Here is a 15,623-nt window from a genome sequence, read left to right on the forward strand (position 1 = left end):
GCTTCACTTCCATGATATGCTGGAGCCTCGCATAGTCGGCCTCCCATCGAGCTGCCCTTTTAGAAGCATCGATGAGTAGCTTCTTTATCGCCTCCAACTCGGCCGTAAGATCTTTGACTTGAGCCTCTAAAGCAGAGCAGACTTGATCGGCAGCTGCAACACAGGATTCCTCGGATTCAATGTGGAATCATTCAGCCTCAACTCCCTTTCACAACAATCCCTTTTTATCTTCCTTCACCTCTGCCTACAAACTTATAATCTCGTGGTGTACATTTAGCAAGCGAGGGGCAAACTACTATAGGGGAAAATGCACGTATCAGAACAAGTCGAGAGAGAAAAAAAACAAGTACTTAGCAGACCAACTTACCCCGAGGAAGGTTTTCGCTAGTGACCTAAGGACCATGTCTAATGTAGAGTCGAATGTGACAGAAAACTTAACATTAGATATATATAGATCCACCCACGGCGGAAGGCTCTCCAACTCCCTTCGTGCCTGTAAGTGCTATGTTGTAATTTGAGCACCCAGTTTTGTCAAATTTTGTTGTGTCAAACCGCTTGGAGTCAGTATCTTGTTATGATAAGATGGAAAGTTCACATTCAAGTCATTGTCAATTCTTCTACATTTTCAAGTTGAAGAACATTGCCAAAGATCGAACACAAGCTCAAGTACAAGAACAAAAATTCAAAGCTCAAGTTAAAGTTTAAAACCACCACCTTAAGTCTCAAGAACACAGGCACTAGCTCTTACTCAAGTTTAAGACTACAAGGTCAAGCTTCACGTGCTTTAAGATAAATGAGTTACAGAAGCGATCGATGTTTCGATATTTCAAACTCACATTCAAGGTATGCATGACCCTAAATTAACCATAGGTTAGGTCATATTGATTGTAAATTGAATTTGGGTCTTTGTATAAGTTTATAGGCTTTTCTTTGACTAGTACTAGCCTTTGTTCGAATAGTCCAGGCACTGGCTTGACCAATCTTAAGAGTTTCTCGATCAGTCCAAGATTTGTTGAGAATTTTTGAGAATTTTTTGTTGGGCTCGACCAGTCGTGCACACTGCTTGACCAGTCGAGTGAATAGTCTCGACCAGTCGAACAGGGCTCAACTCAAAGTCCAACAAGCTTATCTGGTCCTGCTCAACTAGTCGAGTGCATTGCTTAACCAGTCGAGCAGGACACTTGACCAGTCGAATAACGAGTTTATCCTATCGCGCCAGAATTTTTGAAAATTGGTTGGTGCTTCGACGAGTCGAACCGAACCTTACACCAGTCGAGGGAACATAATTTTTGCCTATAAATTGAGGACATTTCTCAGAATTATTCATTCTTTCCAAGCCTAATCAAGCCATCACTCTGAGAGATAAGTCCATACAATTGTGAAGCTATTACCTATTCATTTTAGATTCTTTTATAGATTTTTATATCTGATTTTGAGATCTCTTTATTCAATTCTATTCTATTAAAAAGGGAATTTTGATTTACCCTTTTGAGATCAAAATCAAATCAAGCTAGCCCCAGGTTGATTTAATTTAAAAATCATTTAGACTTAGAACCCTTTCATTTATGAGATTGGACATTGAACATCTTCATCCACATCAAATTGGTTATACCGGGCTCCATTGGAAGAGGAATCTTCAGATAAGTATAATTTCATTTTCTTTATTTTTGGTTTGTGAGATTCAACCGGTAAAATCTCATTGTGGGGTTTCTGTGATTGTGTAAGCTCATTTAAAAAACATAATTGTGAAGGTTTTAAGGTGAACTTTGGAAAACCTTATTTCTTAGTGAAAGCTAATATCCCATGGGTGTGGATATTGGGAGTGGAGTAGTTGTGTGACTGTTTGCGAACAGTTGGTGTACACACACGAACCACTATAACTCTCAAAGTTTGGATGATGGTTGTGATGTATGTGTGGTGCCGAATGTTGTAATTTTCTTTATGCGCTTGTCGTGAATGTTGTAATAATTTAGTTTATTTCCTTCACCTCATTCTCAGTTTGAGTTTTTGATGCTTACCAATGTTCTAGACATTAGGTTGTCCTACCATAAACCTTGGTTTTTGGTGAAAGGTTATCCTTAGAACTCAGTTTGTATCAACCTCTCAAGAATAGTGCATTTGAGGTTGCTATTTAATTATGCTATCTGTCTTTGTATTCTGCATTTATTTTTATTTAGCATAGTCCTATTCACCCCCCTCTAGGACTTTGAGCTTGGCCTTTTCAGCACCCTCCCAGGAGAATGTTGGCCCTCCTATCGAGGCATGGAAGGCTCCACAGAAGGCCTGACGAATTCTTGGGCCTCCACGGGGTGAGCCTCGGTAGAGCCTCTCCTTAACCACTACTTCAGCAGTAAAGGGAGTAGGCTCAGCAAACCCCCCCCCCCCCCCCAATCCTCAACCTTCACGAAAGTGGGAGTTAAGGGACTGACTCTCCCTTTACTTTTGGAGGTCGTTTTCAATCTCTTCTTCTTCGACACTGTCTCTTCTGGAAGAAGTGCCTTGCACTTCAAGATGGGCTTTAAAGCGAGACGAGCTTCAGGCATTTCTACACCAGTTAAAGTGAGGAGGAAGTTAACTGTCAACTCATAAATTTTCTAAGCCCTAAGGTCGTCTAGAGTTCATACCTATAAGTGTTAAGGGTCAAATATTGTATATTATCTCCCACTTATATATTCGTTTTATGAACATGATAATGTTTAATGTTCTATTTTACTCATGTTTGTGCTGCAAGGTGAATTTAAGATCTTAGATTGAAAAGGGTGCTAAATGCATGGATTTATGCTTAAGAATCACCAAGGCAAGGGATGGATCTTAGGAGATCGAGATTGAAGAATTCACATGCCAAAGATCCAAGGAAACCAAGTGATGAAGGAAGAGAATCGAAGATTTGAAGTAAAGAAAAGAAATCATGAAATTTGTCCTGAAAATAGATTCCGAGGCCAGAAGAGTCTAGTTTTGGAAAACTCGCAAAATGGCCTTTGATATATCGAAGACCTGTAGATAATATTAAAGGACATATCGAAGACCCTTCGATTAATTAAGAAATTCAGGATTTCATGCCAAACTCGTTGGACAATTTTGGACCGATCTTTGATATATTGAAGCTACGCAAATTTGAGGCGGTTTTTAGATTTTTCCAAGTTGGTGCAAAAGGAGGTGCTGCAAAACTATAAATAGGAGTCTCCAAGGCACTCCTAGGCATCATCTAGGGTTTGAGGAGTGGAGCAAAAGCATGAAGAAACTGTCGCCAAGAGTTTTTCTTCCATTTTCCTTAGTTTTTTTATGCTTTTATTAAGAGATTCTAGTTCAATCATGTCTATGGTTGGCTAAACCTCTTAGCTAGGGCTAAGAGGTGAAGCTTGTAGCGTGATGGGATGTTTCTATTGCCTTGACTCATGTTTATATTGAACTCTCTTTGATTCTAGTTTGATTATGAAGGAATATTTTTAGTTTTTAATGGTTTGTTGTGACTCAAATTACAATAGATCTGCGATGGCTTTAAGCATACTGTTTTTCATGTTTTGAGATTGTGAATTTAGGAAATCCTGTTGTTCACCATTGTCCCTTAGGCATGGTTGGATGATGGAATCCTCCCTAACTTTCACAATTCTCTTAGATTGATTGTGGGATTGGTAAATCCTATTATAGCCATTGTCTCCTGGGCATGGTTTTGTGATTGAATCACTTCTAGTTCTCACACCTCTCATCCATTGAGAATTAGGTTAAAGGAAGTTCAGATTTGATTTTAATTGCTATATCTTCCAACTGGATATGATAGGACTCTGATTTCAGTTGTGTCCTTGAATCAAGTAATAGATTTCCCTGATCTCTACAACTGGATCCTTAGAAACCCTAGCTCCCACCTTCGAATTTCTTAAGTTTTTCATTAAATTTCTCACAATTACTCACTTAAATATTCCAAATTTAGCTTTTCATCTTCTTTTAGTTCTAGTTCTAGTTGCTTTCAGAAAACACACGCGATTAATCCCTATGGATTCGACCTTGGTCTCACCGAGATTATTACTACATTACAACCCTACATTTGGGGTTGTGAACAAGTTTTTGGTGCCATTGCCTAGGATTAACGGTTGCATTTTCCCGAGATTAGCTATTTTTAGAATTAAGTTAAGATTAGGATTTTTCTATTTTCTATTTTTAGATTAGGGTTTGTTTTATGTTTTTAGAAACTTTCTACTTCTAGGATTTCTTTTTATTTTTAGAAACTAACTTACTTTCTAATTCTAGGTTTAGAACCTTCCAAATCATTTTTTAAAAACTTTCTATTTTATGTTTTTAAAAACTAGTTTACTTTCTATTTTTATTTTTAGGAACTTTCTAATTTTAGAATTTCTGTTTTTAGAAACTGACTTGTTTTGTTTTGTTTTGCTGAATTTTAATTAAGAACTTCTAAGTTAGTAACTTCTTTTCAATTCCCTCTCCTTTCTATTCTAGATTTCTATTTCATTTCCCTCTTTTAGGTTTAGGTTAGAATCTAAAATTGAGGGCTGAAAGTGTTTCATGCCCAAGTGGGTCCGTGATAACACTCGACGTCTTTTGAGTGAAGGAGGACTGGTTGAGGGGTTATCTATCCATCATAGGATTAAACACCACTCGAGATCCTCAAAGTTAATTAAAGTGATGGCTATAGATCAACTGGTTAATCAACCGGGAAGACAACCTTAACCTAGGGTTAAGGAAGTCCAGGATGAGAATGAGTTGCATCAAGCACCCCGCCTCGTACTTTGTGAGATTATTTACAACCGGCGGGGGTGAGCACACCCTCATGCATGGTTTTTTCAGAAAATATGGGAAACATGGATATTAAGCCAGGGGTCATCCAACTCCTTCCTGAAATTGCGGTAATGACCACTTTAATTGAAGTGGGAATATGCCAAGATGTCCTAGAGGGGAGTGAATAGGACTTTTTAGTATTTTATGATATTTTAAAACATATCAACCCTATCTTGAATAAATATGCAAGTATCAGGATTTCTTCAAAAAAACTCTAATGGCTTTTAAGTCAAATAGAGGATCCAATCACAAAACTTTTTAAAAGATAAACAAGATGTAAAACATAGTTCATGATGGATGTGACTGTGTGTGAGGTGTGATTCTACTTAGTTCCAGAAAAAAACATATGCAAATGTAATATGAAAAAAATCAGAGAAATCACACAAACAACGGAAGTAAATTGGAATCTTAAACATAGTCATTTTTATAGTGGTTCGACTACATGTTTACTCCACTTCTGGCGAACGCACTCAATCCTTAAGTGTACTGGATCTCACTAACGGAGGTTTTAAATCAGGTTCACCTCAAACTAGTACAACCTACACTAGACTGATTGTAACGTGTTTATACAACACAAGTTTATGTCCCACATAGGAGCAAGGGTCAACACACAACACCCAACTTTTAGGCCACACAGGCCAAGGATCCACACAAGGAACCTACCAGTTTATGCTCCTATAAGTAAGGCTCAACACACAACACCTAGATTTTAGACCACACAGGTCAAGGACCTATACAAGGGCCTAACATTTTATATTTTCACAGAGCAAGGGTCAACACAAAGCACCCCCCACGTACACTCCCGTCGAAGGCCTCCTATGAGGACTTGAAAGGGGTGAGAAGCACCTTAGACCCAATCCTATAAAAGGAATGATCACAAGGGTTCTTTGGACTCTAATGACTTACAGATAAGTAGATGAGCCCCATTAAGCACGTTGATGAAGATCTCCTCCTTTGATGACGAAGACTCTTCAACTCCCTTGAACCGCAACATAAATGATGTACCAATGTAAGGCAATGGGTTGGGTCAAGGTTATGATGGAATTCTACTCTATTAGATGTTTTCCTATAAAGGAGACAAAGTAATTCTAATCATCTATGCATTCAAGGTATCCTAGCTTAATAATTTTCCATTAAGGTGGTAGCTATAGGATCCTTGAATGCGGAAGTTCATTCCCCAATCCACTCTATTGATTATCAATGATGAGGGTGGATTAGTGGATGAACTCCCATGAGAGAAAAGGCTTAGGGTATATGATATGGGTTGAACACTCAAAAGCACTCTCTCTTTTTCTTTAAAAACAACCAAAGGCAAGCTCTCATTAAATAGACAAAAAGTTCCAATGGATATAAAATAGTCATATTTTTTACAAAGTTCGATATCATCAAACCAGGTTCGATATCATCGAGCGTATACTCTCGATAGCATCGAATGGCCACTCGATGATACGAACTCAAACTGTTAAACGCTTTTGAACCTTTTTTGCTAACTGGTTGAGGAGATCGAACATGCTTTGATGTCATCAGATTTCGAACTCCGATTTCATCGAAACAAGGTTTGATTCCTCGACATTTGAAAATGAGAGAGCAGATGCCTTTGAAACTTATCAGGTATATGATATGATCGAGGATCCTTCGATATCATCGAAATTTGAATATCGATGGTATCGATGACGATGCCGATGCCGATTCATTGATAATTTCAAAGAATTTTTCTATAAGCTTGTTGGATAGTTTATGTCCTATTTCGATAGCATTGACCTCGTCTCGATATGATTGATATTTGAATATCGATTTTATTCAGTGATCCTCGATCTGTGAAGTATTTTACCTGAAAACTTGCTAGGTAGTTAAGTTTCCCAATCCGATATCATCGAAGGTCTATTGATATCATCGAGATTTGAATTTTGAGGATATCGAGGCTCTCTTCGATATATCGAGAATCACATGATTTGCCTAATTAGAATATTAGACACAACTGACCAGATGTCGATTTTATCGACATGTCTCGATGGACTCGAGATTCAAAATTCGATGATATCGAGCAGTCTATCGATTCATCGATAATTCAGTCTAGAGTTCTTTGTAGTTGTTGGACATCTGAAGTCCTCATTTTGATAATATTGACTGAGTTTCGAGGACACCGATAATAGGGTTCGATTTCATCGAACCTCGTGTTGATAAATTGACAAAGGTAGAAAACATAAAGATTTTTCTGATTTGGAAATTAGTTTTCTCACCAAAAACTCTAGGATGTTTTGTCCAATTTTAAGGGTTTTGTATTCCTGGTGTTTTGGGACATGGGATGTGAGGCTGAGGTTTACCTTTGGCGAGTTCGGGCACACATCCTGTTGAGGCATATGCTTGAACAATCTTCCTATGGGGCTCCTTTGTCTTGCTGACTCAACACACATGCTAATTGACAAACCAGGGCACTTTCAATCTTCCCCTTTGTTAATTACATAACAAAACACCCTAAAGACCTAAAACAACATCTAGACCAATACCCTAAATTGTGTGTATATGAACTTTACACAATTTTACAAAGCTAATGAGTTCACACACACACACACACATGACTGTATCATTCAGTAGTAGCTGCTCCCCCTGTCTTCTTGCAGCTGCTCCCCCTAACACATGTACCTTTTAACAAATTGATACACACAATTTTCCTCCGTGGTGGGATTTGTTCTCCCCCTTTTTATCAGTCATTGGCAAAGGGGAATATAGCAAGATATGTTTACTGAAGTTAAAGCATATGGGAGAATCAAGATCCAGATAGTAGCTCAAAATGCATAATCAGAAGAGATAGACGTAAGACAGATAATGCCATCTCTTATAGAAAACACGTATGCAGACCAGGTCAAGGGAGAGTTGTGAATTGAACAGATAATAGCATTGTAGACATAAAGCACATAATCAATTTTAAAGTGATAAGGAATATGCGAAAGTAAGCAAACACAATGTATACCAGTATGCCACAGACCTAGGCGTATAATGGATAGCAGAGAAAAATGGCAATTAATATATATATATATATATATATATATATATGAATCAGCAAACAACCATAAAAAATATCTAAAAGAAAGAACTGCCCAAGCTTGGCAGTATTTTATCATCCAACCCAAAACAATCACACCAAAATTCAGGCCTAACCATGAGCACATCAAAATAAGGTATTTTCCTCTTCCAGTGGATGAATAACCCTAAAAATGTTTCAATCATCAAAATGTTGATTTATCCAGGTCAGTAGTTCATCACACACACACACACACACACACACACACACAGATATATATATATATATAGGCCATCCAAAAAGATATTTATGCCCTAAGCACTCCATGGATAATCTAGGTATGTGATGAGGGAAGAGAATCACCATAGATTATGGAAGCTTGGGTGTGCTTTAGTGCTAAGGTAGGGAATCCAAAATCTATTCTATACTACGTTGTAGGGCCATCATCATGTGCTTAATCTCTGAAAGACAAGCTTCACAGTTGTCAAGTCGTTTCATCATGTGAGATTGTCCATTTAGAAGATGCTGCGTAATTTCTTGTTCTATGAAAGCCTTAATGATATTGACGGTGTCAGGGGTGGGCACAGGATTTTCCCTTCCCTGAGGTTTGATTAGTTGGACACCCACGAAACATGTTGTCAATGATATTCAAATTGTAAATGTCTTCGTAGTTGAACAAGGCACAAGGGTGTATGAAATCATTTGCAGTAGGCAACCCAATCTGTAGGGAAAGCTTGGACATAAGACACGAGAACGGAAGGGTAGTGATGTACTCCTCTGTAGTCACATGAATTAACTATTGTAGAAGAAGAGTTGGTAGACACACTTGAATACCTTGATGAACATCATACAGGATATTGAGAATGTATGGAGAAAGCTTGTTGCTAGAAACTTCACATGGGTAGACATTTGTGCTGAAGATGCTGTGAAGTATTTTATAGACGGGATTGAGGTGCTTAACATGAAGAACGTTCTTCGCATTTATGGGTATTGTAGTGCCATTACATAATGCTCAAGTAACTTCTCCCCATACTCTAAGGACGTTCATATTCCGTTCAGTTACAGGTATCCCAGTAACTTCTACCCCTACCGGATGACTTATTAGTTCGGGAGTGATGTGCTCAGTCCTATTCATGACAGCGACTGAAATGAGTGGGGGATTATTCTCAACGTTGTAGATTAAGTTCAAAAACTAATGTACATGATCATACTAAAATTCCCCTCCAAAATTCATGATATTTCCCCACCCAATCATTTCCAGGATATTGATGATCCTAAAGGGTTCAACGCACTTACTATGAACAGCTCGTTCAACCACAATTTCCAAGTCCAAAAATCAAGATGAGATAGTTGCATTTTCCTTACCTTTCTTGCGCTTAGTTGAGTCACTTTGTAGGAGAACCAGACCCATGTCTTTAGGCATTGCTGCTTTGAATGAAGGGAGACTCAGATTCTAGATATAGACAACTAACCAAGATAAGGAAGAATGCTCTAGAAGATGAAATGCCAAAATGAGATGGAGAAAGAAGACAAGTGAAAATTTTTTTCCCATAAGCCTGACTTTTATTAAACAATAAACTTTGATATCATTGAACATGGTTTCAATGATATCGATATACCCTAATCGAGTTTAATGATAATGAGTTCAAGAGTAGACCAAACCACCCGACGTTTTAGATTCTCGAGAGGTCGTTGATGGGATCGATTTTGTTCAGATGATATCGACGATTTGTTCGATTCAACGATTCACTTATCGAGAGGATGGGACAGGTGATATCCAGTTTTTGATAATCTTCCATATATGTATATCTTCAAATATTTTCATGTCAGCTTCAATATACACATCAAAATTTGTACAAACATTGTACCAACCAAAATTATAAACATTAGTAATGTTTATGCACAAAAGAAGTTCCCGAGGTATAGAAACCTCAAATATTTCATGATAATCATCAAAATAACATCATTTTAACAACCATTCAGATCTAGATGCATTACCTAGACATGTTTTCCATGCTCAATTGTTACTAGGCATATGAATCAACCTTTCCTTTAATGACATAGCAGTGGTTACTTGTACGACAACCCTTCATCACAGGTTTACCTGATAAGTCTAGGATTTCACATTCTTGCTTTTGAATGTAACCACATGCTCATTGTCACATATTTGAGAAATGCTTAGAAGATTATGTGTCAATCCTTTTATGCAAAAGGCATTCTCATTTTTTAGCATATTCATTCCTTTGATAGTATCCTGTCCTATTACCTTAGCAGTGCTCCCATCTCCATAGGTGACTATCCCATCATCAAGATTTGAATAATTTACAAGGAGAGATTTGTCACCTGTGACATGTCCAGAGCATCTGTTATCCATGTACCACTTAGCATTATTGCCTGTTATATAATTTGAGTGAGTAACAAGGCAATTTTTCTTCTCTTTCACCACCCATTGTGTGACAAGATTTCTTATTATGGTATTTTTTGCTTCATTGATCACATTATGTAACTGAATCATGTTTCCTTGTTTCATAAATTCATTTGTTTTTTAATTTAATTCAGCCACCTGATCCAATAACTCCTTCATTCTCTCGGTCATTCTGGGTGGAGATGGATGTGTATTACTTCTAGCCATATTCTTAGGTGGACTCCTGACATTTTGTACTATTTTTCTAGTTAGTCTATATTCACCAGTATGCTTTTGACCAGAATTGAGTTGGGTCCTCCTAGGAGATATGCATTCAAATTTATAATGACCAGAATGTCCACATGAATGACAAACAGGAGTAGTTTTTGTTTTACTTCCTTATGCAGCTGATTTTTTAAACATTGGTGCTACATTTTTGAATTTTGCTTTGAATTTGTCATATCCTAGACCACTCTTGTCTTTTCCAAGTCTTCCCATCCTTAAGAGTTTTTCTAATTTTTCACTACTTTGGAAGAATTTGTAACTTAATTCAACTGACTTCCTAGATTTTCTACATCAAACCTAAGTGTGTGATTTTCATTCTTTAGATGCCTAATTTCTTCTTCCAATAGATCAATCTGTTTAGTAAGTTTTAATGATTCAGATTTTAGAGACCGATTGATTCTTTCCAACTTATCAATTTCAAAGTGGTATTGTTGTAGATCATTTATCAAGTGCGTATTCATTTCTAATGTTTTGTCTAGATCTTTTTGTAGCAATTTATTTTTATTTTCATTTATCCCAAGTCTTTTAAGGATATTGATGTTATGTATATAAAGTTGATTATAGGCATCCTGTAGTTTATCCTCTTCTTCTTCTTTCTTTGTTTCCTCATTATCTGATGGAAATGATTCAGTGGCTTGAGGTTCTTCGATTTTCTCAGTTTTCATGGGAATGATGGAGGCTGCAGAGACCATAAGAATTTTCAGGGATTTTTGGTCTCCATCACTCTTTGAGTCACTACATTTAGAATTTGACTCTTCCATATCATCCCATGTGGCTGCCATTGCCTTTCCTTTGGTTTTCCTATTTGGGCATTCAATGGATAGATGTCCAAACTTTTGATAGGTATAGCATTGAGGTTCTTTGGACTTTTTACCAGATTTACCTATAAAATGTTTGTTGTCCAGTTGTCTTCCTTTAAATGGTCAACCACGATTTTTATGAAAGAATTTTCTGAACCGTTGAGCCAACAAGCCACTTCATCATCTTTATTCTCCCTTTCATTTTCATCTTCCTCATTTAAAGGATAGTATTCTTTGAAGTTTTGAGGATAGTATTTTTGGGTTTAGGAGTTTGCTTGAAGTGTAGTTGAAATGTTTGTGCGGAACCTACAAGTTCTTCTACTTTCATCTCATCCATGTTTCTATACTCTTCAATAGTTGTGACTTTAGAATTGAATCGTTCCAGTAGTGATCTCAGTATTTTCCTATAGATTTTTGGAACCGAAAATTTTTCTCCTAATCTACCCATGGAGTTTCAAATGATATTTAGTTGAAGTGAGAATATACCAAGATGTCCTAGAGGGGGGTGAATAGGACTTTTTAGTATTTTATGATATTTTAAAACCTATCAACCCTATCCTAAATAAATATGTAAGTATCCGGATTTCTTCAAAATAACTCTAATGGCTTCCAAGCCAAATAGAGGATTCAATCACAAAACTATTCAAAAGATAAACAAGATGCAAAACATAGTTCATGATGGATGTGACTATGTGTGAGGTGTGATTCTACTAAGTTCCAAAAAAAATATGTGCATAAGTAATATGAAAACAATCAGAGAAATCACACAAACAGTAGAAGTAAATGGCAATCTTAAATACAGTCATTTTTATAATGGTTTGACTAATTGTCTACTCCACTTCCGGTGGATGCACTCAACCCTTGAGTGTACCGGATCTCACTAACGAAGGTTTCAAATCAGGTTCACCTCAAACTAGTACAACCTACACTAGGCTGACTCTAACGTGTCTACACGACACAAGTTTTTGCCTCACACAGTAGCAAGGGTCAACACACAACACCCAACTTTTAGGCCACACAGGCCAAGGATCCACACAAGGAACCTACCAATTTATGCTCCCCATGAGCAATGGTCAACACACAACACCCAGGTTTTAAACCACATAGGTCAAGGACCTACACAAGGACCTAACAGTTTGTGCTCTCCATGGAGCAAGGGTCAACACAAAGCACCCCCCAGTACACTCCTGTTGGAGGCCTCCTATAAGGACTTGAAAGGGGTGAGAAGCACCTTAGACCCAATCCAATAAAAGGAATGATTACAAGGGTTCTCTGAACTCTAATGACTTACAGATAAGTAGATGAGCCTCATTAAACATATTGATGAAGATCTCCTCCTTTGATGATGAAGACTCTTTAGCTCCCTTGAACCGCAACATAAATGATGTACCAGTGTAAGGCAATGGGTTGGGTCAAGGTTATGATGGAATCCTACTCTATTAAATGTTTTCCTATAAAGGAGAGAGAGTGATTCTAATCATCTATGCATTCAAGGTATTCCAGCTTAATGATTTGCCATTAAGGTGGTAGCTGTAGGATCCTTGAATGCGAAAGTTCATTCCCCAATCCACTCTATTGATTATCAATGATGAGGGTGGATTGGAGGATGAACTCCTATAAGAGAAAAGGCTTAGGGTATATGATATGGGTTGAACACTCAAAAGCACTCTTTGTTTTTCTCTAAAAACAGCTAAAGGCAGGCTCTCATTAAACAGGCAAAAAGTTTCAATGGATATAAAATAGTCATATTTTTTACAGAGTTCGATATCATTGAACCGGGTCGATATCATCAAGCGTATACTCTCGATAGCATTGAATGGCCGCTCAATGATACGAACTCAAACTATCAAACACTTTTGAACCTTTTTACTAACTGGTTGAGGAGATTAAACATGCTTCAATGCCATCGAATTTTGAACTCCGATTTCATCGAAATCAGGTTGGATTCCTTGACATTTGAAAATGATAGAGTAGATGCCTTTAAAACTTATCAGGTATATGATATGATCAAGGATCCTTCGATATCATCAGAATTTGACTATCGATGGTATCGATGATGGTGTCGATTCATCGATAATTTTAAGGAATTTACCTATAAGCTTGTTGGATAGTTTTTATCTTATTTCGATGGCATTGACCTCATCTCGATATGATTGATATTTGAATATCGATTTTATCGAGTGATCCTTGATATGTGAAGTATTTTACATGAAAACTTGTTGGGTAGTTAAGCATCTTAATCTAATATCATCGAAGGTCCATCGATATCATCGAGATTTGAATTTTGAGGATATCGAGGCTTTCTTCGATATATCGAGAATCACATGATTTACCTTAGCAGTATATTGGACACAACTGACCAAATGTCAATTTTATTGAGACGTCTCGATGGAATCGAGATTCAAAATTTGATGATATCGAATAGTCCATCGATTTATCAATAATTCAGTCTAGAGTTCTTTGTGGTTGCTGGACATCTGAAGTCCTCATTTCAATAATATCGAGTGAGTTTCAAGGAAATTGATAATAGGGTTCAATTTCATTGAACCTCGTGTCGATAAATCGACAAAGGCAGAAAACATAAAGATTTTCCTGATTTTGCAAATTAGTTTTCTCACCAAAAACCCTCGGATGTTCTATCTAATTTTAAGGGTTTTATATACATGGTGTTTTGGGAGATGGGATGTGAGGCTGAGGTTTACCTTTGGTGAGTTCAGGCACACATCCTATTGAGGCAAATACTCGAACAAACTTCCTATGGGGCTCCTTTGTCTTGCTGACTCAACACTCATGCTAATTGACAAACCAGGGCACTTCAACTTCCAAAATTTTATGGACTTGAATTTGAAAGTCCATATCTACACTTGAAAGAACTTAATGAGATTATAGCCACTTTATATTTTCCAAACGTGTTTGAAAACACGATCAGATTGAAACTCTTTCCCTTTTCTTTGAAAGAGAAAGGTAAGACGTGGTTGCATTCACTGCGTCCTAGATCTAATGGCACATGGAATGACATGATAAGGGAGTTTATAAAGAAATTGTTTCCATATCATAAAATGAACACTATTAGAAAGTCAATCATGAACTTTGCCCAAAAGGATGATGAAACATTCTTCCAATGTTAGGAGTGGTTCAAGGATCTTGTCAGTTCATGCCCAAAACATGGTTTTGAAATTGGTGCATTACATACTTTTTCTATGATGGATTGACATCTACCATGCACCAATTGGTTGAGACAATGTGTAATGGAAAATTCATGAATGAAAAATGTTGATGATATGTTGGACTACTTGTGTAAGGCTCGTATTCTAGACCGTACCATTCCTTAGACTTCCACAATCCTCCCCGACGATTTTTGGCAACCCGCGACGTGTAGATAACATTTGCGGGTGACCCTGAGTCGCATCCCGTAGATCTGAGTCAGCTCGACTCTAAACTTGTACCCTAGTGACTATGCCATTGCCTCGGTTCCAATGCCAAGTCTCGCGCACCGATGCGATAACCAGGCCAGGAGTTGTGGGCCCGCGTTTATTTCGAGAAAAACGCAGCGCGTTGCGAATCTCAAGAGAATCTCTATAACCCATCACATCAATCAGTCAAGTACACATCTTATCATAAGTACAAGCAACCCATACCCTACCCATCTCTCTCCCATTCCCAAAGTCAACTCTCTCCCTCTCTCTCTCCACCCATCCCTTCCTTACACCCATCACCCATCACTCCATCACATTTTCATCCCATCACTTCTCTCTCTCTCTCTCATTTTCTCTCTTCACTCCCAAGTAACTAAGAGACCAATCGTCCAAGCCTCCCAAGGAGAAGCTAGGATTGGCCCACTTCCCTACCCCAAAAACTCTCATCTCCACCATCCAAACTTCATCATCCACCATCAAAGGTTGAGCATAGGAGCTAAGGAAGCCAAAGGACCAAGAAGAAGGATAATCTGTGGGTAATCGTTGCATACGATCTTGATTTTTTTTATAAGTCCCACTTGTGATGGGACCCATCTTGATGTTTGTGTTGTAACAAAGAGGGGTCCATAGTGGCGAGGTCCCTCCAATATGCTGATCTCTCTATCTCTCTCTCTCTCTTTTCTGATGGATTGTGGCCCACTTGATCTAGACCGTCCATCTATTGGGCCCCTTCCTACTGCCCTGGATGAAGTAAAAACACAAATATTAGTTTGATCCAACCAGTGGGCCACGCTAACATGGACCCACCATGATTTATTTATTGTATCCAAATCGTCCATCTTGGAGGGTGGGCCAGCGGGTTGCATTTGCAACAACACTGCTGGTTGATGTCAGCAAGTTCTGTG

At 37.9% G+C, this 15,623-nt stretch overlaps 1 non-coding gene across 1 annotated transcript; it reads right to left on the minus strand.

Moving 5' to 3' along the window:
* Window positions 1-14,367: 14,367 nt before the first annotated feature.
* Window positions 14,368-14,474, minus strand: LOC131222186 (small nucleolar RNA R71). The gene has a single exon (XR_009159894.1). It is a non-coding gene; the product is annotated as a small nucleolar RNA R71 (small nucleolar RNA).
* Window positions 14,475-15,623: the final 1,149 nt, after the last annotated feature.

The sequence above is a fragment of the Magnolia sinica genome, chromosome 12, assembly GCF_029962835.1.
Source record: "Magnolia sinica isolate HGM2019 chromosome 12, MsV1, whole genome shotgun sequence".
NCBI classification, from domain to species: domain Eukaryota; kingdom Viridiplantae; phylum Streptophyta; class Magnoliopsida; order Magnoliales; family Magnoliaceae; genus Magnolia; species Magnolia sinica.